The sequence below is a fragment of the Elephantulus edwardii genome, unplaced genomic scaffold, assembly GCF_000299155.1.
Source record: "Elephantulus edwardii isolate Elephantulus edwardi_28Jun2011 unplaced genomic scaffold, EleEdw1.0 scaffold00077, whole genome shotgun sequence".
Taxonomy (NCBI): Eukaryota; Metazoa; Chordata; class Mammalia; order Macroscelidea; family Macroscelididae; genus Elephantulus; species Elephantulus edwardii.
In genome coordinates, this window is record NW_006399827.1 from 605,972 (window position 1) to 617,546 (window position 11,575).

The window sequence follows — 11,575 nt, forward strand, 5'->3', positions numbered from 1 at the left end:
GTGTCAAGAGCATTGATTATGGAGCAAACAAGATGAAAATATCAACCTCAATCTTTTCTCCACGTATCATGGTGCTGCCAATTGGCCCAGTGGTGAGAATCTTTGTTTTCTTGATATTAAGCTGCAATTCATATTGAAGACTACAGTCTTTTACCTTTTCCAGCAAATGCTTCAGGGCCTCCTCAGTTTCAGCAAGCAAGATTTTCTCATCTGCATAATGCAGGTTGTCGATGAGTCTTCCTCCAGTCCTGATGCAACATTCCTCCTCTTAAAGGCCAGCCTCCTTGATGATCTGTTTTGCATATAGATTGAAAAGGTGTGGAGAAAAAAACACATCCCTGATGCAGTCCTTTCTTGATTTTGAGGCATGCAGTATTTTGTAGCTCTGTTCTCACAACTGCATCCTGGTCTAAGTATAGATTTCACGTGAGTACGATCAAGTGTTCTGAGATTCCCATTCTTCTCAATGTTAGCCATAATTTGTTGTGATCCCCACAGTCAAATGCCTTAGCAGAGGCAATATGGACATTCTTCTTGTAGTCTTTGTTTTCATTTAAGATCCATCTGACCTTGGCAATGATGTCCCTCGTGTCATTACTTCCTCTAAACCCAGTTTGTATTTCTGGTAGTTCTCTGTCAATGTACTGATCCAGATATTTTTGGATAATCTTCAGCAGGAGTGTGATTGCATGCGACATTAGGGATGTTATTAAATAATTTCTGTACTCTGTTGGCTCACATTTTTTTAAAAAATGGGAAATCAACACAGATCTCTTCCAGTCAGTTGGCCAGGTAGCCGTCCTCCAGATTTCTTGATACAGCCTGATAAGGCCAGATAGCTGTCTTCAAATTTCTCAGCATAGAAATGTGAGTACATCCAGTGTTGCATCCCTTTGTTGAAACATCTCAACTGGTAATCCATCAAATCCTGGAGCTTGTTTTTTGCCAATGTGTACTGTACAGGAGGGATCAGGCTCTGAAGAAGGATTTTTCATTCTGGGTTGATGGTTAGTGAACAAGAGGAAGACCCCTTATGCAGAAGGATTAACAACACGATGACTACAACAAGGGGCTCAGGCATAACAACCACTGTGAGGATAGAGCAGGGCCAGGTAGTGTTTCATTTTATTGTACAGGAGATTGCTATGAGTTGGGCCAGATGACAGCACTTAACAATAACAATGATAAGTAAGCCAAGATCCAGAAGGACAAGAGTCACTTAAAAGAAATATGCTCTCTGGAAATTTTAGAAGAGTGCATCTTTCAAAAGCAATTCTCACCCTTGTGAAAATATGAGAATCACCAGAAGGACTTGTTAAAATACAGAATCTTGATAAAAAGTCTGTTGGGAGGAATAAAAAGGCATAAGGAATCTATTGATTCTTTAGGTCAGAGAAAGACTAAGAATTTTTTCTTGTAACAAGTTTTCTGACAATGCTGATACTGCTGTTCCAAGGACCACACTGTGAGAACGACTTATTTCCCTGTCACAGGTAGAATCAGTTAGGTAAGTTCTCACCTTGTTCATAAGCATAGGGGACCATTCTTTTTTTAAAAAAAATTATTTTTTTTGTTTTAATGAACATTTACAGAGATTTTGGGTTTCATTCATTCATTGTTGCAGTTTTCTCTACCCTCCTCCCCAATTCGTTCTTCTTCCCCCCTTGAATGTCTGTTTTAATTGTCCAATTGCCACAGTGTTTGTCAAAGCCAGTTCTGATTAATCTCCTTTGTCAGTGTGTCCTTTGCCATTCACTATCACTCCTCCCTGAGAAGGACTTCACCCTGATTCATAAGGAAAGGGGATGGCATATTCTCTTAGCTACTTCCTGCTGAAAAGTGACGCTGTAGGTTTCAGGGTGAAGATCTTCTCTCACTACTCTAAAGGGCCCCTTTGGCAGTAGGAAACACATAGACTATTATGGAGATTGATTTTGGAATTTAGATGCACTGTTATCATTTGTGCTTAGCCGTACATATCCTTGAAGATGTATCATGGAAGTGTTGCAGCCTAGAAGACACAAGTTTAGCCAACAAGTTAAATTACATGAGTCAAAAATTAAAAAGCAATAACATTCAGAGTAGAAGTTCTTACAGTGGCATAAATCAAGTTACAGAGGGAAGGTGGTTCTTACAATAAAAGGCCTATTGACTAGCACTTTGTCTATTATAGTGTACAGGTTAGGAACCTCAAGATGTAGAGGCTCAGCTATGTCATTTACTGTTCTTAAGTCCTGGAGCAAATTCCATCTACCACTGGGCTGTTTTACAACTCGGAAGTCCACACGCAAGGCAGAGGTGAAGTAAGTAACTGCTTGTGAGGTTTTCCGTCCATTCTAACAACTAAGAAATAGTGAGAAGGGTTGGGACCTCAGAAGGCATTTAGGACCAATTAGTAGGCTCTGTGTCCAGGAGGAAACGAATATACTTACCAGTAATGTTAATGCTCACCCACAGCTTCTGGGAGGAACTAAATCGTTGAAGCGGGGACCATTCTTTTTATGGAGTCTTTAAGATAGCTGGTTTGCCTTTTTTTAAAAAAAAAATGGAATTAATCTTTTCTTGGACAAGGTCATACATGGGAAAATGGCTATGTTGGAAACTAAATATCTTGTAAAGCGTGTGTTTTATTTCATCAACCAGAGCACAGATTGACCCTCTATTCACATTCAAATATACCTGAACGATCTATAAAGTACTAGTAGTCTTTATATGTGAAATATTTCTCCCTTCAATAAACAAAGGAGCTCTGGTAGTGTCTTGGGTTGTTGTGGTTTGGTTTTTTTTTTTCTTTGACATATGGTGGGCATTTTATGTTTCCAAGCCCATGGGTGGGTGCAAACAAAGGGTTAACTTGCCAGGTTCTAATCAAAAGACCAAGGTATGAGAGTATCCTAGGCACCAGGGAAGAAAGAGCAGATGATGATGTCCTGGAAAATCAGTCATTGAAAACCTTTGGGGCACAACTGTGCTGTGACATACATACGGTTCACCGGGAATTAGTTGCCTTGATAGCCGTTGGCATGGTGTTTTACATCGATAGCATGTCTCAGCCTTGACCACACACATTTCAAGTGCACGACGACATGTGGTCGGTGACTGTGGTATTAGACAGCATAGGTGGAAAAGCTCTCACAGGGTTGTGATAGAGCAGTCATCTCTCCACAGCAGTAGTATTGATTGTCTCGTTGCATTCCCCCCCCCCCTTTTCTTGTTATGTATCGTCAAATTGGATCCAATTGGCACAGGAGGAGATTGTCCTTCCTTCTCCAGCAGAGCACCTGGTGGAGCTGAACTGCATGCCTTCAGGACTGCAGTTACTCTTCTTGTCACTAGGCCACCAGAGCTCCCTTCACTCATTGCTTTGTTACAAGTAAAGGATACAAATTTGAGTTTGTCCAGGACCATGATTTATGATGCCTTTTGGGAAAGAAGAGCCCTGACGGCACAGTGATAAAACATTTGACTGCTAACAAAGAGTCTCGAAGCTCCACCCCAAGAGTTATATGAAGCTGAGAGAGGTCTTGAGTTAAACCCTCGCCTAGTGGAGCTCCACAACAGCTGTTTCAAATCTGCTGGGTCCAGGTGCGATGCATCAGGGACCCCGGGTGGTTTTTCCAGCCCCACACCTAGTGAGGGCACGCAGGAAGAGATGACTTACACGCTGAGTCTTAAGGATGTGAAGGAACGACCAGTATCTTGTTTTCAGAGCCTACACATAAGCCAAGAACTCAATCACCCGTGTCTTCCTCATTTCCAACCCTCCGGCCACCTCCTTCCCCTAACACTCTAGCCCGACCCCGGTCTCTCCGCGGAGCACGGCTGAGAGTCCTTCTCAGGTCCTTCCCTAGGTCGGCGGTGTCTCTTCTCAATCTTCCCTTCGGATTGCCATCCCTGGAGATCCCTTGCCGTCCGACCCAGTTCTTCTTTGTGCCTCCTCTGTTTTCTCGTGACCTCCTTAACACTGTGAGCCCTGCTCCTGACGGGCTTCGCCAATTTATTCCAATTGCTTCAGCTTCCTTCTAGGTCTCCGGGTCCCTCAGGCCTTGATGTCTGTCGTCTGTTCACTGTACCCAGTAACTAGTATGACTATCTGAATAATAGGAATGGAATAATTATGCTAAATACTCAGGGAAAACTGAGCTGAATAAGGTATTTCCTTATATATTTCTTTTAAAATAAATATTTTGCCAAAAACATGGCATAGTTTCAGTAAGAGATGTTGTAAATCTATACATCCCATGGATATGGATATATTCATTTAAATAAGAATGTTTATAAACTAACTCAGTTTTGTATCAGTGGCATTATGCCGTGTTTATCCTTTTTTTTTTTTTTAACTTTCCAAACACTGTTTACTGAAACTCTGGGAAAGACAGGAAATAGATATGTGAACGCTTGAACACCAAGCCTAGGAGTGCACGTTGACAACAGCGACATACAGGGCCAGTGTGCTGAGGGCCAGCAGCCCCGTCACCACTGCTCTAGCCAGCAATGCTGTCCAGCTGCCCAGGGAACAGAGGTGGACAAAGGTCTCCACGACAAAGGCCTTGTAGACACTAAGGAACATTAGCAGGAGGACTGCTGGGCGGAAGGTATGGTACAGATCGTAGCGAGTTATCATCCAGACCTGGGCAGATGCAATGATGTAATGGACCAGACTGATGTTGGAGTCGATGCCCATCTGGATGTATTTCCAGTCAAACTCAATGCCTCGGGCTCCGACCCAGAGGGGGATGCAGCTTGCAAAGCTGCACAAAGAGGTAGGTGACCCCAGCCTGGTCGCATTTCCAGAAGGCGTTGTGCTCAGACAGGCCGCTGCACTTATACGTAATGAAGTAGGGAAAGTAGGCGAGGGCGAAACAATTCCCGAAGTGGAACAGGGTCATGACGCTGGCCGCCCAGTCCAGCCGGCTCGAGGGTCGCGAGGCGGAGTTCCGCGGGGGCCCCAGACACCGCCGTCCTCACCGCAGCCCGGGCCCCGCGCCCACCTGTCCTCACTCCTGGGAGCCCGTGTTTATCCTTTTGTGACTGAGCTATTTCACTCACCATAATGGGTTACCCATTTTATATAATATTTTACGAGTTCCTTGTTTATCAAAGCTGCATCGTATTCCATTGTGTGAATATACCAGAGCTTCTCTATCCATTTGTTTGTTGATGGGCACTTGGGTTGTTTCTTTGCTATTGTGAACAGCACAGCAATAAACATGGGTGTGCATATTAACAAAAAAAAAAAAGAAAGAATCAAGTACCTGATGGTTTTTAATGTTAGTTTGTAAATCTGAAGAAATTTTACTTACATTGCTTCCCTTTGAGTCAATGTTATAGATTATCAGTAGTTTCCCTGTGCTTCCTGCCACCTTTAGAAATTATATAATGGAGCATTTAAGAATAGAAGAGAGAACTGGAGGGGAGGGGCGGACAGGGAGAAAAGTGCAACATGGAATGAATGGAAATCCAAAATCTCTGTAAATGTTCATTAAAATTAATAAATTTTTTTTTTTAAAAAGGAGATCCAAGATACCTTTAAAAGAAAACTGAGCTAATAAATGACTCCTAGTTCTAACAGCTGTGGTGCTGGAGATAAAAGTATTGAATATACCATGACTGCCAGGAGAACTGCCAGGTTCGTCCCCAGGCTGCTCCTTGGAGGAAAGGATTCTCAGGCTCCGTCTGGCATACTTTGGCCATGTTGCAAAGAGGCACCAGTCCTTGGAGAAGGACATCATTCTTGGAAGAGTGGAAGGACAGCGAAGGAGAAGAAGACCCTCAATGAGATTGACTGATTCAGTGACGGGGTAATGAGGGTAGGTGTAAGAGGCAGTAAGGTTGGCACAGGATAGAGCAGGTTTCAGGGTTATTGTAGGGTTGCTATGAGTTGCAAGTGACTCGATGGCATTTAACAAGTTATAGAGAATTATAGGGCACTTTGGTGGCTTAGTGGTAAGAAACTGTGTTGCAATCCCAAAGGCACACGGAGCTGCTCTATGGGAGAAGGATGGGAAATTTCCTTTGTGACTTAGTGCCTCTGAAAATCTGCTGAAGGGTCAGCTATGAATAGATTCTGAATTAGTGGCATACAACAACAGTTGTACGAGAGGGAGCCCTAGTGGTATAGTCCGTAGGGAACTATGTTTGAGGTGTTGAGGTTTTGAGAGAGCAAAGGTTTTCTCCTTTTACCTTCCTCTATGGAAACAAAAATTTTGTGTTCAGTGAAACTAAATTGTACTGCCAACTCAGACCACAAGATCTGAAAGACTATCAAGTGCTGTGAAAAGAGAGAGAGGCTGCTGCCCAGGACAATGCAAGGCACTGAATGCTGGCAGAGCTTATCTCTAAGGTAGGCAACACATGGTGAAAGATAAACCACTTATCTGTGTTTGAATCAACAAGATTGATGCACACAGACTGGATTCTGGAGCTTTTCTGAGTCCTGTTTAACGTGGAAGAAAGGGTATGAGAAATGGTGCTTCTACAACATTCATATTGCAATATCCATCAACATAGTGGAGACATTGTGGGCTGTGCATATCCCTGCAGGTTCTGATCTTTATCAAATGGGAAAAACGGACAGACTAACTTTACACACACTCTCCAAACACACATCTAAAGAATTCAATGCTGCACTAGGAATCTAGGTGAATTTCTAATAAGTTAGAGAATTCTTTGACCATCTCTATTACCCTTCCTTTCCCTCTCATTTTCCCTTGACATACAGCTGGTCATCAAAGAAAGGTGGTGGTGGTGGTTGTTGTTGTTGTTGTTGTTATGTGCCGTCTAGTCGTTTGCAACTCATAGCGACCCTATGTACAACAGCCCTAAACCCTGCTCTATCCTGTACCTTTCTTTGTCTATGTACAAAGAAAGGTAGTCTTTCAAGAATTTGTAAAATTTTAAAAAGAACTAGCAAAGAGTCTAAGAAATTTTTAAAAGTGAAAGTAGGTAGAGAATTGTTGTTGTTGTTATGGGCCATCGAGTCGCCTGTGGCTTTCAAGAATTTGTAATAATTTTAAAAAGAACTAGCAAAGAGTGTAAGAAATTTTAAAAAATGAAACTAGTCAGGTAAAGAATTGTTGTTCTTGTTGTCACTGTGATGGCCATCAAGTCGCCTGCGACTCATAGTGACCCTATATACAAGAGCCCTAAACCTGGGTAAAGAATACGTGGTAAAAAATTTTTACTACAATAGAGAAAAAAATATTAAGAAAAGTTTAATTAACATAGGGAAATTAGTCACAAACAAATCAAATTACTATATACCAAGACCAAAAAGCAGTTACAAGGGCTTAATGAAGAAATGGTAATACTGAAGCAGAGATTAAAAACAATCTACAGAGGACAGGAAAAAAGAGTAAGATAATAATAAAATCATTTTAAAAAAGAAAGAAATAGAAGCAATGACAATGGGAGTTGTTAGTTGCCATTGAGTCAATTCCAGTTAAAGTACAGTGAGGGACAGAGAAGGTGGCTTGGGAAAATTAAGCAAAGAAAAAGAAAAAAGTTTTTAAAGTGTTAATAAGAAGTGTGTGTATGGTGCATAGAACAGACAAAGAATATTGTTCTATTAATATTTAAATATCGTCAAAGAGATATAAAGCATCGGTAAGAAAAATACTCAAAGATGTAATTCAAGAAAATTCTCCTGAGGAATGTAGGACACTGAATCAATAAGTTGAAGAATATTTGTACCAAGAAAAATTTATAACTATCAATTAATGCTAAATCATAATTTAGTAAAGTTACAGAATTCCAAAGGTAAAGAATCTTAAGAGTTACCCTGAGAAAAGATCAGGGTACCTGTCAGGAGAAAAACAATCAGGCTGGCTACAAATTTCTCAATAGTGCTATTAAGCCTAAGAAAACATCATCTCTAAAAACCTTGGAAAAATAGCATATGATCCAAAGAAGGTTACCCAGCCACAGTGTCATTTATACACAAATGCAAGAGCTAAAGCATTTATATACAAAGCATTTATATTAATATATAAACATATTTAATGTTTAAATATTTTTATATTTAAATATTCTTTTGTTTCTATTTAAATAGCAATAGTATTTATCTATAAAGGCACTTTGGTACCGATGTTTGAACTGGTGAAACTTCAAGTCCTGCAGAGTACAAGGAAATTGGCATATTGCTAGAGGAAAAAGTCTTGAGATGAAGAAATATGTCTCCTGAACCCCTGAGTGAGAGTCTCATGCCCCACATGTTACATCCAGGGTATTCTTTTATCATGAGAGAGAATGCTGCCATCCTACTCATTCCACTTGCAACCCAGTGACGGTCATATGGAAGGGAGCGTGCTTTAAAAAACACTTTTAAAAAAAACTGATTAATTTTCATGAACATTTCCAGAAATTTTGTATTTCCATTCATTCACTGTTGCATTTTTCTCCCTGCCCACTCCTCACCCCAGTTTGCCTTTCTCTTTGAAAAGTAAAATTTCTTCATTGGGATACAACCCCCTCACCCCCACCCCACTATACAACTTTCATTCTGGACTCTTGTAATAACCATAATACCCAATCATATATCGCTTTTAAATTGTTCTCTCCCTCATCTGTTTCAATGCTGTATACATAATTTATCCAGTTTTTCTCAATCTCACCCCAACCCTGATGTCAGTCCTGTTCTACAACAGTGGCACTATGCAGTATTTGTCCTTTTGTGACTGAGATATTTCACTCAGCATAATATCCTCCAGGGTCACCCATTTTGAATAATATTGTATGAGTTCCTTTTTTTCAATGCTGTATAGTATTCCATTGTGTGAATATACTGCAGCTTCTCTATCCATTCGTTTGTTGATGGGCAATTAAGTTGTTTCCAACTCATTGCTATTGTGAACAAAGCTGCAATAAACATGGGTGTGCATATATCTGCCTGGGTGGCAGTTACGGTTTCTTTAGGGTATATTCCCAGTAATGGAATTGCTGGGTCAAATGGTATTTCTACTTCCAACTTTTTGAGAAAGCGCCATACAGCCTTCCATAGTGGTTGCACCATTTTACACTCCCACCAAGAGTGAATAAGGGTTCCAGTTTCTCCGCAACCTCACCAGCATTTGTTGTTTGCTGCTCTGTTAGATTTTGCTTTTCTTACTAGGGTGAGATGATATCTCATAGTTGTTTTGACTTGTATCTCTCTAAGAGCTAGAGGTTTTGAACATTCCTTCATGTATCTGTTGGCCATCTGAATGCCATCTTCCGTGAAGTGTCTGTCCATATTCTGTGCCCATTTTTAAATTGGGTCATTTACCTTTATCTTGTTGTGGTGCTTGAGTATTTTATAAATTCTAGATATAAGTCCCTTATCTGACATGTCATTACCAAATATTTTTCACAGTCTGTGGCTTTCCTTTTTACTCTGTTGGAGAAGCTTTTGGATGTGCAAAGGGATTTGATTCTTAGAAAATCCCATTCATCTATTTTATCCTCTCCTGATTGTAGATTTTTCAGGATGCTTGGAAGACTGTATATGTTGTGGATTAGGACTTCTAGAGCTCTTCCAAGCTTTTCTTTAATGAAATGTATAGTCTTTGGTTTTAGTCCTAGGCCCATGATCCATTTTGAGTTGGTTTTGTGTATGGAGTGAGGTGTGGATCTTGTTTGAGTTTTCTACAGGTGGTTTTCCAATTTTGCCAGCACCATTGGAAGACTATCCCTTGCTCATGGATGGGAAGACTCAATAATGTGAAAATGACAATAATTCCAAAGGCAATTTACACATTCAATGCAATCCCAATACAAATACCAGTTCCATTCTTCAATGAGATGGAAAAGGTAATTTCCAATTTCATTTGGAATGGAAAGAGGCCCCGAATAAGCAAAGCACTCCTTAAAAAGAGAAATAAGGTAGGAGGCATCTCAGTCCCTGCCATGGTGGTCAAGACAGCATAGTACTGATATAATGACAGACACATAGATCTCAGTGAAATAGAATAGAAAATCCAGAAATCAGCCCACCTACCGATGGTCAATTGATTTTTGACAAAGAGATGAAATCAGTTAAGTGGAGAAATGACAACCTTTTAAACAAATGGTGCTGGCAAAATTAGAAAACACTTCTAAAATCATCTGCCCCTGGCTCAGTGCCCAAAGACAACAGAACATCTTTTGGGCTTCACAGCAACGTAATCAACAACAAAAATATTGGAAATTGTTAATGTGCAGAGAACTGGTCAAGAGAACTAGCCTGGCAGATAATCATATCAGTCAATTGCATTTCATTTTATAAAACAAAATGTGTATGGAATGGCTGAATGCAAACCAATATGATTTGTGAACTTTCACTCAAATTAAAAAAAAATAGTAGAGAACTACTAACCTGGCAGCTGTGGTCTTTGTCTATGGGTATCAGGAAAGCTATAAGATGAATTTTATCTCCAAATAAACCAACACTGGAGCTCCATGCAAGCCTATTGTCTTTGATGTCAACTGAAATATATCCTGGCTAGCTACCAAAAGACTGTGCATCTAAATATGACAACCTTTAATGGGTTGCTAATTTTCAAAGGTCCAAGTTTCCTACAGGTACAGCTACAGTTCAGAATGGATTCACCAATCACACAGCATGATATCAGCCACAAACAGCAAAGAACACTGTTCCAAAACATCTAATTAAACATCATCCCTGATCCTTGTTTCTCTCTATAGGTACCGATTCTACATGTCCTTTAAGGGTCAATTTATGTGTCACTTATTTCACAAAATCATTCCTGGACATGCTGATTAAATAATCCAAGAAGGTGTTCTTTATGAAGAAGAACATGGCCTCAGGATTGGAGGAGAACTCGCTAATACAGCAATCTGCAAATAACACAGCCTCAATTGCAGAAAATGAAGAATGCTTGAAAAACTTAATGATGACATTTACAAAAACCTAACAACTGCACTAATAAACAGCCTCAAGATAAATGGAAAAAATAGGGAGCTCTGTGGCCTAGTGGAAAGAAGCTGTACTGCAATTCCAGAGGCACACAGTTTGAATCCACCAGATGCTCTGCTGGAGAAGGAGCAGCAATCTCCTCCTGTACTAGTCGGATCCTATTTGACAGTACACACACAAAATAATGAAACAAACAAAAAAAATTAAAACAGATAAATGGAAAAAATAGAGAAGTCAGAAATTTCATTTTATTGGAGTGCACAATAAACACTCTTAGAAACACGAGCCAGGAAATCAAATAACATATTGCAATGGGCAAATCTGTTGCAAGTGATCCCTTTAAAATACTTAAGAGCAAAGATATGGCTTTGAGGATTAATGTGCTCCTGCTCCAAACCAGGGTGATTTTGATTTTTCATATCCATGTGAGAGGTTTGATGATGAGTAACGAAGACTGTAGAAGAATGAATGCCTTTGGATTGTATGTTGGGAAAGAGCATTGAATGAACAATCTCTCTCATTGCCGTCAAGTCTGAGCAAACTTATAGTTGACCCTCCAGCGGGGTTTTGGAGGCTGTACACTGAAAGGGAGGAGATAGCCCATCTTTTTCCCATGGAGAGGATGGTGGATATGAACTGTTAGACATGTGCCATCTTTGGTTTAGCAGTATAATTCTATATGGA

At 40.3% G+C, this 11,575-nt stretch overlaps 1 pseudogene; it reads right to left on the reverse strand.

The window, feature by feature from the left end:
* Positions 1 to 4,411: 4,411 nt before the first annotated feature.
* LOC102874192 lies at positions 4,412 to 4,889 on the reverse strand (annotated as a pseudogene).
* Positions 4,890 to 11,575: the final 6,686 nt, after the last annotated feature.